The sequence below is a fragment of the Oncorhynchus masou genome, unplaced genomic scaffold (assembly GCF_036934945.1).
Source record: "Oncorhynchus masou masou isolate Uvic2021 unplaced genomic scaffold, UVic_Omas_1.1 unplaced_scaffold_3079, whole genome shotgun sequence".
Classification (NCBI taxonomy): Eukaryota; Metazoa; Chordata; class Actinopteri; order Salmoniformes; family Salmonidae; genus Oncorhynchus; species Oncorhynchus masou.
The window spans coordinates 16,199-29,110 of record NW_027009497.1 but is presented as its reverse complement, the minus strand read 5'-3'; positions in this window follow the sequence as shown (position 1 = coordinate 29,110).

Here is a 12,912-nt window from a genome sequence, read left to right as displayed (position 1 = left end):
TTGGTGTATAGCGAGAATAGGAGAGGGCCTAGAACAGAGCCCTGGGGGACACCAGTGGTGAGAGCGCGTGGCGAGGAGACAGATTCTCGCCACACCACCTGGTAGGAGCGACCTGTCAGGTAGGACGCAATCCAAGCGTGGGCCGCGCCGGAGATGCCCAACTCGGAGAGGGTGGAGAGGAGGATCTGATGGTTCACAGTATCGAAGGCAGCCGATAGGTCTAGAAGGATGAGAGCAGAGGAGAGAGAGTTAGCTTTAGCAGTGCGGAGCGCCTCCGTGATACAGAGAAGAGCAGTCTCAGTTGAATGACTAGTCTTGAAACCTGACTGATTTGGATCAAGAAGGTCATTCTGAGAGAGATAGCGGGAGAGCTGGCCAAGGACGGCACGTTCAAGAGTTTTGGAGAGAAAAGAAAGAAGGGATACTGGTCTGTAGTTGTTGACATCGGAGGGATCGAGTGTAGGTTTTTTCAGACGGGGTGCAACTCTCGCTCTCTTGAAGACGGAAGGGACGTAGCCAGCGGTCAGGGATGAGTTGATGAGCGAGGTGAGGTAAGGGAGAAGGTCTCCGGAAATGGTCTGGAGAAGAGAGGAGGGGATAGGGTCAAGCGGGCAGGTTGTTGGGCGGCCGGCCGTCACAAGAAGCGAGATTTCATCTGGAGAGAGAGGGGAGAAAGAGGTCAGAGCACAGGGTAGGGCAGTGTGAGCAGAACCAGCGGTGTCGTTTGACTTAGCAAACGAGGATCGGATGTCGTCGACCTTCTTTTCAAAATGGTTGACGAAGTCATCTGCAGAGAGTGAGGAGGGGGGGAGGGGGAGGAGGATTCAGGAGGGAGGAGAAGGTGGCAAAGAGCTTCCTAGGGTTAGAGGCAGATGCTTGGAATTTAGAGTGGTAGAAAGTGGCTTTAGCAGCAGAGACAGAGGAGGAAAATGTAGAGAGGAGGGAGTGAAAGGATGCCAGGTCCGCAGGGAGGCGAGTTCTCCTCCATTTCCGCTCGGCTGCCCGGAGCTCTGTTCTGTGAGCTCGCAATGAGTCGTCGAGCCACGGAGCGGGAGGGGAGCCATTGACTTAGTCTGGCTTTAATTACAGTTGTCTACAATTAATAATTGATATGTTGTATTCATGTCTCCATTTCATCCAAAAATCTAATTTAAAGAATAGGACTAAATGAAAGAAAATCAAACTTTAAATGCAGTGAAAAAGTTTGATTTGATTGAGGCCTATTCTTTAACACAGATGTCGGTTAAAACCCTGGATGGGAGACCAAAGAGGAGCTGGAGATTCATCAATTCTCCAGTAGGAGGTGCTGCCCAGTGGAGTGAAGTTGAAGATCTGATGTTGTTTTAAAGGTACATGTTCAACACATATTTTATCCAAGGTTTGTCTATGTTGAAGTTTGTTTACCATGATGGCATAATCCTGTAGTTCAAATTTCACCCTTAAAACAACAGTTTTAAGTTGTACTTTTTTCAAATCCAATGTATTTTCCACATAGATTCCACATCACAATACCTTCACAAATTACGTTGAATCAAACGTGATTCAACCACTTTGTGACCAGTGGGGAACTTCAATTTCCACTACACCCTCGCTGATTATTCAGCTAAAATATCTAAAGTGATAATATGATTGAAAAATATAATTGATTGACGAATGTAATAATTTAGATTGAATGGAAATATCTGACAGAATACATTGCAATGACGAATAGACTATGATGAATAGACTATGATGAATAGACTATGACGAATAGACTATGATGAATAGACTATGATGAATAGACTATGATGAATAGACTATGATGAATAGACTATGATGAATAGACTATGATGACTAGACTATGATGAATAGACTATGACAAATAGACTATGACGAATAGACTATGATGAATAGACTATGATGAATAGACTATGATGAATAGACTATGACGAATAGACTATGACGAATAGACTATGACGAATAGACTATGATGAATAGACTATGATGAATAGACTATGACGAGTAGACTATGATGAATAGACTATGACGAATAGACTATGATGAATAGACTATGATGAATAGACTATGATGAATAGACTATGATGAATAGACTATGATGAATAGACTATGATGAATAGACTATGACGAGTAGACTATGATGAATAGACTATGACGAGTAGACTATGATGAATAGACTATGATGAATAGACTATGACGAATAGACTATGATGAATAGACTATGATGAATAGACTATGATGAATAGACTATGACGAGTAGACTATGATGAATAGACTATGACGAATAGACTATGGATATATTGCAGGGCAATGGACTTGACAATATTTTGTTAGGTGGATTTAACTGTGGGCCACAGGTGCAGACTGCCAAATAAGAAACAGGTGCAGACTGCCCAATAAGAAACAGGTGCAGACTGCAGAGCTGAGACCTAGTGGCATCCCAATAAGAAACATGTGCAGACTGCAGAGCTTTAAGACCTAGTGGCATCCCAATAAGAAACAGGTGCAGACTGCAGAGCTATAAGACCTAGTGGCATCCCAATAAGAAACAGGTGCAGACTGCAGAGCTGAGACCTAGTGGCATCCCAATAAGAAACAGGTGCAGACTGCAGAGCTGAGACCTACTGGCATCCCAATAAGAAACAGGTGCAGACTGCAGAGCTGAGACCTAGTGGCATCCCAATAAGAAACAGGTGCAGACTGCAGAGCTATAAGACCTAGTGGCATCCCAATAAGAAACAGGTGCAGACTGCAGAGCTATAAGACCTACTGGCATCCCAATAAGAAACAGGTGCAGACTGCAGAGCTATAAGACCAAGTGGCATCCCAATAAGAAACATGTGCAGACTGCAGAGCTGAGAACTAGTGGCATCCCAATAAGAAACAGGTGCAGACTGCAGAGCTATAAGACCTAGTGGCATCCCAATAAGAAACAGGTGCAGACTGCAGAGCTGAGACCTAGTGGCATCCCAATAAGAAACATGTGCAGACTGCAGAGCTATAAGACCTAGTGGCATCCCAATAAGAAACAGGTGCAGACTGCAGAGCTGAGACCTAGTGGCATCCCAATAAGAAACAGGTGCAGACTGCAGAGCTATAAGACCTAGTGGCATCCCAATAAGAAACAGGTGCAGACTGCAGAGCTGAGACCTAGTGGCATCCCAATAAGAAACAGGTGCAGACTGCAGAGCTTTAAGACCTAGTGGCATCCCAATAAGAAACAGGTGCAGATTGCAGAGCTGAGACCTACTGGCATCCCAATAAGAAACAGGTGCAGACTGCAGAGCTATAAGACCTAGTGGCATCCCAATAAGAAACAGGTGCAGACTGCAGAGCTATAAGACCTAGTGGCATCCCAATAAGAAACAGGTGCAGACTGCAGAGCTGAGACCTAGTGGCATCCCAATAAGAAACATGTGCAGACTGCAGAGCTGAAACCTAGTGGCATCCCAATAAGAAACAGGTGCAGACTGCAGAGCTGAAACCTAGTGGCATCCCAATAAGAAACAGGTGCAGACTGCAGAGCTATAAGACCTAGTGGCATCCCAATAAGAAACAGGTGCAGACTGCAGAGCTGAGACCTAGTGGCATCCCAATAAGAAACATGTGCAGACTGCAGAGCTTTAAGACCTAGTGGCATCCCAATAAGAAACAGGTGCAGACTGCAGAGCTGAGACCTAGTGGCATCCTGATAAGAAACATGTGCAGACTGCAGAGCTATAAGACCTAGTGGCATCCCAATAAGAAACATGTGCAGACTGCAGAGCTGAGACCTACTGGCATCCCAATAAGAAACAGGTGCAGACTGCAGAGCTATAAGACCTACTGGCATCCCAATAAGAAACAGGTGCAGACTGCAAAGCTATAAGACCTAGTGGCATCCCAATAAGAAACAGGTGCAGACTGCAGAGCTGAGACCTAGTGGCATCCCAATAAGAAACAGGTGCAGACTGCAAAGCTATAAGACCTAGTGGCATCCCAATAAGAAACAGGTGCAGACTGCAGAGCTGAGACCTAGTGGCATCCCAATAAGAAACAGGTGCAGACTGCAAAGCTATAAGACCTAGTGGCATCCCAATAAGAAACATGTGCAGACTGCAGAGCTGAGACCTAGTGGCATCCCAATAAGAAACATGTGCAGACTGCAGAGCTATAAGACCTAGTGGCATCCCAATAAGAAACATGTGCAGACTGCAGAGCTGAGACCTAGTGGCATCCTGATAAGAAACAGGTGCAGACTGCAGACCTATAAGACCTAGTGGCATCCCAATAAGAAACAGGTGCAGACTGCAGAGCTGAGACCTAGTGGCATCCCAATAAGAAACAGGTGCAGACTGCAAAGCTATAAGACCTAGTGGCATCCCAATAAGAAACAGGTGCAGACTGCAGAGCTGAGACCTAGTGGCATCCTGATAAGAAACAGGTGCAGACTGCAGAGCTGAGACCTAGTGGCATCCCAATAAGAAACAGGTGCAGACTGCAAAGCAATAAGACCTAGTGGCATCCCAATAAGAAACAGGTGCAGACTGCAGAGCTGAGACCTAGTGGCATCCCAATAAGAAACAGGTGCAGACTGCAGAGCTGAGACCTAGTGGCATCCCAATAAGAAACAGGTGCAGACTGCAAAGCTATAAGACCTAGTGGCATCCCAATAAGAAACAGGTGCAGACTGCAGAGCTGAGACCTAGTGGCATCCTGATAAGAAACAGGTGCAGACTGCAGAGCTATAAGACCTAGTGGCATCCCAATAAGAAACAGGTGCAGACTGCAGAGCTGAGACCTAGTGGCATCCTGATAAGAAACATGTGCAGACTGCAGAGCTGAGACCTAGTGGCATCCCAATAAGAAACATGTGCAGACTGCAGAGCTGAGACCTAGTGGCATCCTGATAAGAAACAGGTGCAGACTGCAGAGCTATAAGACCTAGTGGCATCCCAATAAGAAACAGGTGCAGACTGCAGAGCTGAGACCTAGTGGCATCCCAATAAGAAACATGTGCAGACTGCAGAGCTGAGACCTAGTGGCATCCCAATAAGAAACAGGTGCAGACTGCAGAGCTATAAGACCTAGTGGCATCCCAATAAGAAACAGGTGCAGACTGCAGAGCTGAGACCTAGTGGCATCCCAATAAGAAACAGGTGCAGACTGCAGAGCTATAAGACCTAGTGGCATCCCAATAAGAAACAGGTGCAGACTGCAGAGCTGAGACCTAGTGGCATCCCAATAAGAAACAGGTGCAGACTGCAGAGCTATAAGACCTAGTGGCATCCCAATAAGAAACATGTGCAGACTGCAGAGCTGAGACCTAGTGGCATCCCAATAAGAAACAGGTGCAGACTGCAGAGCTGAGACCTAGTGGCATCCCAATAAGAAACAGGTGCAGACTGCAGAGCTGAGACCTAGTGGCATCCCAATAAGAAACAGGTGCAGACTGCAAAGCTATAAGACCTAGTGGCATCCCAATAAGAAACATGTGCAGACTGCAGAGCTGAGACCTAGTGGCATCCCAATAAGAAACATGTGCAGACTGCAGAGCTGAGACCTAGTGGCATCCCAATAAGAAACAGGTGCAGACTGCAAAGCTATAAGACCTAGTGGCATCCCAATAAGAAACAGGTGCAGACTGCAGAGCTGAGACCTAGTGGCATCCTGATAAGAAACATGTGCAGACTGCAAAGCTATAAGACCTAGTGGCATCCCAATAAGAAACAGGTGCAGACTGCAGAGCTGAGACTAAGTGGCATCCCAATAAGAAACATGTGCAGACTGCAGAGCTGAGACCTAGTGGCATCCTGATAAGAAACAGGTGCAGACTGCAGAGCTATAAGACCTAGTGGCATCCCAATAAGAAACATGTGCAGACTGCAGAGCTGAGACCTAGTGGCATCCCAATAAGAAACAGGTGCAGACTGCAGAGCTGAGACCTAGTGGCATCCCAATAAGAAACAGGTGCAGACTGCAGAGCTATAAGACCTAGTGGCATCCCAATAAGAAACAGGTGCAGACTGCAAAGCTATAAGACCTAGTGGCATCCCAATAAGAAATATGTGCAGACTGCAGAGCTGAGACCTAGTGGCATCCCAATAAGAAACAGGTGCAGACTGCAGAGCTGAGACCTAGTGGCATCCCAATAAGAAACAGGTGCAGACTGCAGAGCTGAGACCTAGTGGCATCCCAATAAGAAACAGGTGCAGACTGCAAAGCTATAAGACCTAGTGGCATCCCAATAAGAAACATGTGCAGACTGCAGAGCTGAGACCTAGTGGCATCCCAATAAGAAACATGTGCAGACTGCAGAGCTGAGACCTAGTGGCATCCCAATAAGAAACAGGTGCAGACTGCAAAGCTATAAGACCTAGTGGCATCCCAATAAGAAACATGTGCAGACTGCAGAGCTGAGACCTAGTGGCATCCTGATAAGAAACAGGTGCAGACTGCAGAGCTGAGACCTAGTGGCATCCCAATAAGAAACAGGTGCAGACTGCAAAGCTATAAGACCTAGTGGCATCCCAATAAGAAACATGTGCAGACTGCAGAGCTGAGACCTAGTGGCATCCCAATAAGAAACATGTGCAGACTGCAGAGCTGAGACCTAGTGGCATCCCAATAAGAAACAGGTGCAGACTGCAAAGCTATAAGACCTAGTGGCATCCCAATAAGAAACAGGTGCAGACTGCAGAGCTGAGACCTAGTGGCATCCCAATAAGAAACAGGTGCAGACTGCAAAGCTATAAGATCTAGTGGCATCCCAATAAGAAACATGTGCAGACTGCAGAGCTGAGACCTAGTGGCATCCCAATAAGAAACAGGTGCAGACTGCAAAGCTATAAGACCTAGTGGCATCCCAATAAGAAACATGTGCAGACTGCAGAGCTGAGACCTAGTGGCATCCCAATAAGAAACATGTGCAGACTGCAGAGCTGAGACCTAGTGGCATCCCAATAAGAAACATGTGCAGACTGCAGAGCTATAAGACCTAGTGGCATCCCAATAAGAAACATGTGCAGACTGCAGAGCTGAGACCTAGTGGCATCCTGATAAGAAACAGGTGCAGACTGCAGACCTATAAGACCTAGTGGCATCCCAATAAGAAACATGTGCAGACTGCAGAGCTGAGACCTAGTGGCATCCCAATAAGAAACATGTGCAGACTGCAGAGCTGAGACCTAGTGGCATCCTGATAAGAAACAGGTGCAGACTGCAGAGCTATAAGACCTAGTGGCATCCCAATAAGAAACAGGTGCAGACTGCAGAGCTGAGACCTAGTGGCATCCCAATAAGAAACAGGTGCAGACTGCAGAGCTGAGACCTAGTGGCATCCCAATAAGAAACAGGTGCAGACTGCAGAGCTGAGACCTAGTGGCATCCCAATAAGAAACAGGTGCAGACTGCAAAGCTATAAGACCTAGTGGCATCCCAATAAGAAACATGTGCAGACTGCAGAGCTGAGACCTAGTGGCATCCCAATAAGAAACATGTGCAGACTGCAGAGCTGAGACCTAGTGGCATCCCAATAAGAAACAGGTGCAGACTGCAAAGCTATAAGACCTAGTGGCATCCCAATAAGAAACAGGTGCAGACTGCAGAGCTGAGACCTAGTGGCATCCCAATAAGAAACAGGTGCAGACTGCAAAGCTATAAGACCTAGTGGCATCCCAATAAGAAACATGTGCAGACTGCAGAGCTGAGACCTAGTGGCATCCTGATAAGAAACAGGTGCAGACTTCAGAGCTATAAGACCTAGTGGCATCCCAATAAGAAACAGGTGCAGACTGCAGAGCTATAAGACCTAGTGGCATCCCAATAAGAAACAGGTGCAGACTGCAGAGCTGAGACCTAGTGGCATCCTGATAAGAAACAGGTGCAGACTGCAGAGCTGAGACCTAGTGGCATCCCAATAAGAAACAGGTGCAGACTGCAAAGCTATAAGTCCTAGTGGCATCCCAATAAGAAACATGTGCAGACTGCAGAGCTGAGACCTAGTGGCATCCCAATAAGAAACAGGTGCAGACTGCAAAGCTATAAGACCTAGTGGCATCCCAATAAGAAACATGTGCAGACTGCAGAGCTGAGACCTAGTGGCATCCCAATAAGAAACAGGTGCAGACTGCAAAGCTATAAGACCTAGTGGCATCCCAATAAGAAACAGGTGCAGACTGCAGAGCTGAGACCTAGTGGCATCCCAATAAGAAACAGGTGCAGACTGCAAAGCTATAAGACCTAGTGGCATCCCAATAAGAAACATGTGCAGACTGCAGAGCTGAGACCTAGTGGCATCCCAATAAGAAACAGGTGCAGACTGCAAAGCTATAAGACCTAGTGGCATCCCAATAAGAAACATGTGCAGACTGCAGAGCTGAGACCTAGTGGCATCCCAATAAGAAACATGTGCAGACTGCAAAGCTATAAGACCTAGTGGCATCCCAATAAGAAACATGTGCAGACTGCAGAGCTATAAGACCTAGTGGCATCCCAATAAGAAACAGGTGCAGACTGCAAAGCTATAAGACCTAGTGGCATCCCAATAAGAAACATGTGCAGACTGCAGAGCTGAGACCTAGTGGCATCCCAATAAGAAACAGGTGCAGACTGCAAAGCTATAAGACCTAGTGGCATCCCAATAAGAAACAGGTGCAGACTGCAGAGCTGAGACCTAGTGGCATCCCAATAAGAAACAGGTGCAGACTGCAAAGCTATAAGACCTAGTGGCATCCCAATAAGAAACATGTGCAGACTGCAGAGCTGAGACCTAGTGGCATCCCAATAAGAAACAGGTGCAGACTGCAAAGCTATAAGACCTAGTGGCATCCCAATAAGAAACATGTGCAGACTGCAGAGCTGAGACCTAGTGGCATCCCAATAAGAAACATGTGCAGACTGCAAAGCTATAAGACCTAGTGGCATCCCAATAAGAAACATGTGCAGACTGCAGAGCTATAAGACCTAGTGGCATCCCAATAAGAAACATGTGCAGACTGCAGAGCTGAGACCTAGTGGCATCCTGATAAGAAACAGGTGCAGACTGCAGAGCTGAGACCTAGTGGCATCCCAATAAGAAACAGGTGCAGACTGCAGAGCTGAGACCTAGTGGCATCCCAATAAGAAACAGGTGCAGACTGCAAAGCTATAAGACCTAGTGGCATCCCAATAAGAAACATGTGCAGACTGCAGAGCTTTAAGACCTAGTGGCATCCTGATAAGAAACAGGTGCAGACTGCAGAGCTGAGACCTAGTGGCATCCCAATAAGAAACAGGTGCAGACTGCAGAGCTGAGACCTAGTGGCATCCCAATAAGAAACAGGTGCAGACTGCAAAGCTATAAGACCTAGTGGCATCCCAATAAGAAACATGTGCAGACTGCAGAGCTGAGACCTAGTGGCATCCCAATAAGAAACAGGTGCAGACTGCAAAGCTATAAGACCTAGTGGCATCCCAATAAGAAACATGTGCAGACTGCAGAGCTGAGACCTAGTGGCATCCTGATAAGAAACAGGTGCAGACTGCAGAGCTGAGACCTAGTGGCATCCCAATAAGAAACAGGTGCAGACTGCAGAGCTATAAGACCTAGTGGCATCCCAATAAGAAACAGGTGCAGACTGCAAAGCTATAAGACCTAGTGGCATCCCAATAAGAAATATGTGCAGACTGCAGAGCTGAGACCTAGTGGCATCCCAATAAGAAACAGGTGCAGACTGCAGAGCTGAGACCTAGTGGCATCCCAATAAGAAACAGGTGCAGACTGCAGAGCTGAGACCTAGTGGCATCCCAATAAGAAACAGGTGCAGACTGCAAAGCTATAAGTCCTAGTGGCATCCCAATAAGAAACATGTGCAGACTGCAGAGCTGAGACCTAGTGGCATCCCAATAAGAAACATGTGCAGACTGCAGAGCTGAGACCTAGTGGCATCCCAATAAGAAACAGGTGCAGACTGCAAAGCTATAAGACCTAGTGGCATCCCAATAAGAAACAGGTGCAGACTGCAGAGCTGAGACCTAGTGGCATCCCAATAAGAAACAGGTGCAGACTGCAAAGCTATAAGACCTAGTGGCATCCCAATAAGAAACATGTGCAGACTGCAGAGCTGAGACCTAGTGGCATCCCAATAAGAAACAGGTGCAGACTGCAAAGCTATAAGACCTAGTGGCATCCCAATAAGAAACATGTGCAGACTGCAGAGCTGAGACCTAGTGGCATCCCAATAAGAAACATCTGCAGACTGCAAAGCTATAAGACCTAGTGGCATCCCAATAAGAAACATGTGCAGACTGCAGAGCTATAAGACCTAGTGGCATCCCAATAAGAAACATGTGCAGACTGCAGAGCTGAGACCTAGTGGCATCCTGATAAGAAACAGGTGCAGACTGCAGACCTATAAGACCTAGTGGCATCCCAATAAGAAACATGTGCAGACTGCAGAGCTGAGACCTAGTGGCATCCAAATAAGAAACAGGTGCAGACTGCAGAGCTGAGACCTAGTGGCATCCCAATAAGAAACAGGTGCAGACTGCAGAGCTGAGACCTAGTGGCATCCCAATAAGAAACATGTGCAGACTGCAGAGCTGAGACCTAGTGGCATCCTGATAAGAAACAGGTGCAGACTTCAGAGCTATAAGACCTAGTGGCATCCCAATAAGAAACAGGTGCAGACTGCAGAGCTATAAGACCTAGTGGCATCCCAATAAGAAACAGGTGCAGACTGCAGAGCTGAGACCTAGTGGCATCCCAATAAGAAACAGGTGCAGACTGCAGAGCTGAGACCTAGTGGCATCCCAATAAGAAACATGTGCAGACTGCAGAGCTGAGACCTAGTGGCATCCTGATAAGAAACAGGTGCAGACTGCAGAGCTATAAGACCTAGTGGCATCCCAATAAGAAACAGGTGCAGACTGCAGAGCTGAGACCTAGTGGCATCCCAATAAGAAACATGTGCAGACTGCAGAGCTGAGACCTAGTGGCATCCCAATAAGAAACAGGTGCAGACTGCAGAGCTGAGACCTAGTGGCATCCCAATAAGAAACAGGTGCAGACTGCAGAGCTGAGACCTAGTGGCATCCCAATAAGAAACAGGTGCAGACTGCAAAGCTATAAGACCTAGTGGCATCCCAATAAGAAACATGTGCAGACTGCAGAGCTGAGACCTAGTGGCATCCCAATAAGAAACATGTGCAGACTGCAGAGCTGAGACCTAGTGGCATCCCAATAAGAAACAGGTGCAGACTGCAAAGCTATAAGACCTAGTGGCATCCCAATAAGAAACAGGTGCAGACTGCAGAGCTGAGACCTAGTGGCATCCCAATAAGAAACAGGTGCAGACTGCAGAGCTGAGACCTAGTGGCATCCCAAGAAGAAACAGGTGCAGACTGCAGAGCTGAGACCTAGTGGCATCCCAATAAGAAACAGGTGCAGACTGCAAAGCTATAAGACCTAGTGGCATCCCAATAAGAAACAGGTGCAGACTGCAGAGCTGAGACCTAGTGGCATCCTGATAAGAAACAGGTGCAGACTTCAGAGCTATAAGACCTAGTGGCATCCCAATAAGAAACAGGTGCAGACTGCAGAGCTGAGACCTAGTGGCATCCCAATAAGAAACAGGTGCAGACTGCAAAGCTATAAGACCTAGTGGCATCCCAATAAGAAACATGTGCAGACTGCAGAGCTGAGACCTAGTGGCATCCCAATAAGAAACAGGTGCAGACTGCAAAGCTATAAGACCTAGTGGCATCCCAATAAGAAACATGTGCAGACTGCAGAGCTGAGACCTAGTGGCATCCCAATAAGAAACATGTGCAGACTGCAAAGCTATAAGACCTAGTGGCATCCCAATAAGAAACATGTGCAGACTGCAGAGCTATAAGACCTAGTGGCATCCCAATAAGAAACAGGTGCAGACTGCAAAGCTATAAGACCTAGTGGCATCCCAATAAGAAACATGTGCAGACTGCAGAGCTGAGACCTAGTGGCATCCCAATAAGAAACAGGTGCAGACTGCAAAGCTATAAGACCTAGTGGCATCCCAATAAGAAACAGGTGCAGACTGCAGAGCTGAGACCTAGTGGCATCCCAATAAGAAACAGGTGCAGACTGCAAAGCTATAAGACCTAGTGGCATCCCAATAAGAAACATGTGCAGACTGCAGAGCTGAGACCTAGTGGCATCCCAATAAGAAACAGGTGCAGACTGCAAAGCTATAAGACCTAGTGGCATCCCAATAAGAAACATGTGCAGACTGCAGAGCTGAGACCTAGTGGCATCCCAATAAGAAACATGTGCAGACTGCAAAGCTATAAGACCTAGTGGCATCCTGATAAGAAACATGTGCAGACTGCAGAGCTGAGACCTAGTGGCATCCTGATAAGAAACAGGTGCAGACTGCAGAGCTGAGACCTAGTGGCATCCCAATAAGAAACAGGTGCAGACTGCAGAGCTGAGACCTAGTGGCATCCCAATAAGAAACAGGTGCAGACTGCAAAGCTATAAGACCTAGTGGCATCCCAATAAGAAACATGTGCAGACTGCAGAGCTTTAAGACCTAGTGGCATCCTGATAAGAAACAGGTGCAGACTGCAGAGCTGAGACCTAGTGGCATCCCAATAAGAAACAGGTGCAGACTGCAGAGCTGAGACCTAGTGGCATCCCAATAAGAAACAGGTGCAGACTGCAAAGCTATAAGACCTAGTGGCATCCCAATAAGAAACATGTGCAGACTGCAGAGCTGAGACCTAGTGGCATCCCAATAAGAAACAGGTGCAGACTGCAAAGCTATAAGACCTAGTGGCATCCCAATAAGAAACATGTGCAGACTGCAGAGCTGAGACCTAGTGGCATCCCAATAAGAAACATGTGCAGACTGCAAAGCTATAAGACCTAGTGGCATCCCAATAAGAAACATGTGCAGACTGCAGAGCTATAAGACC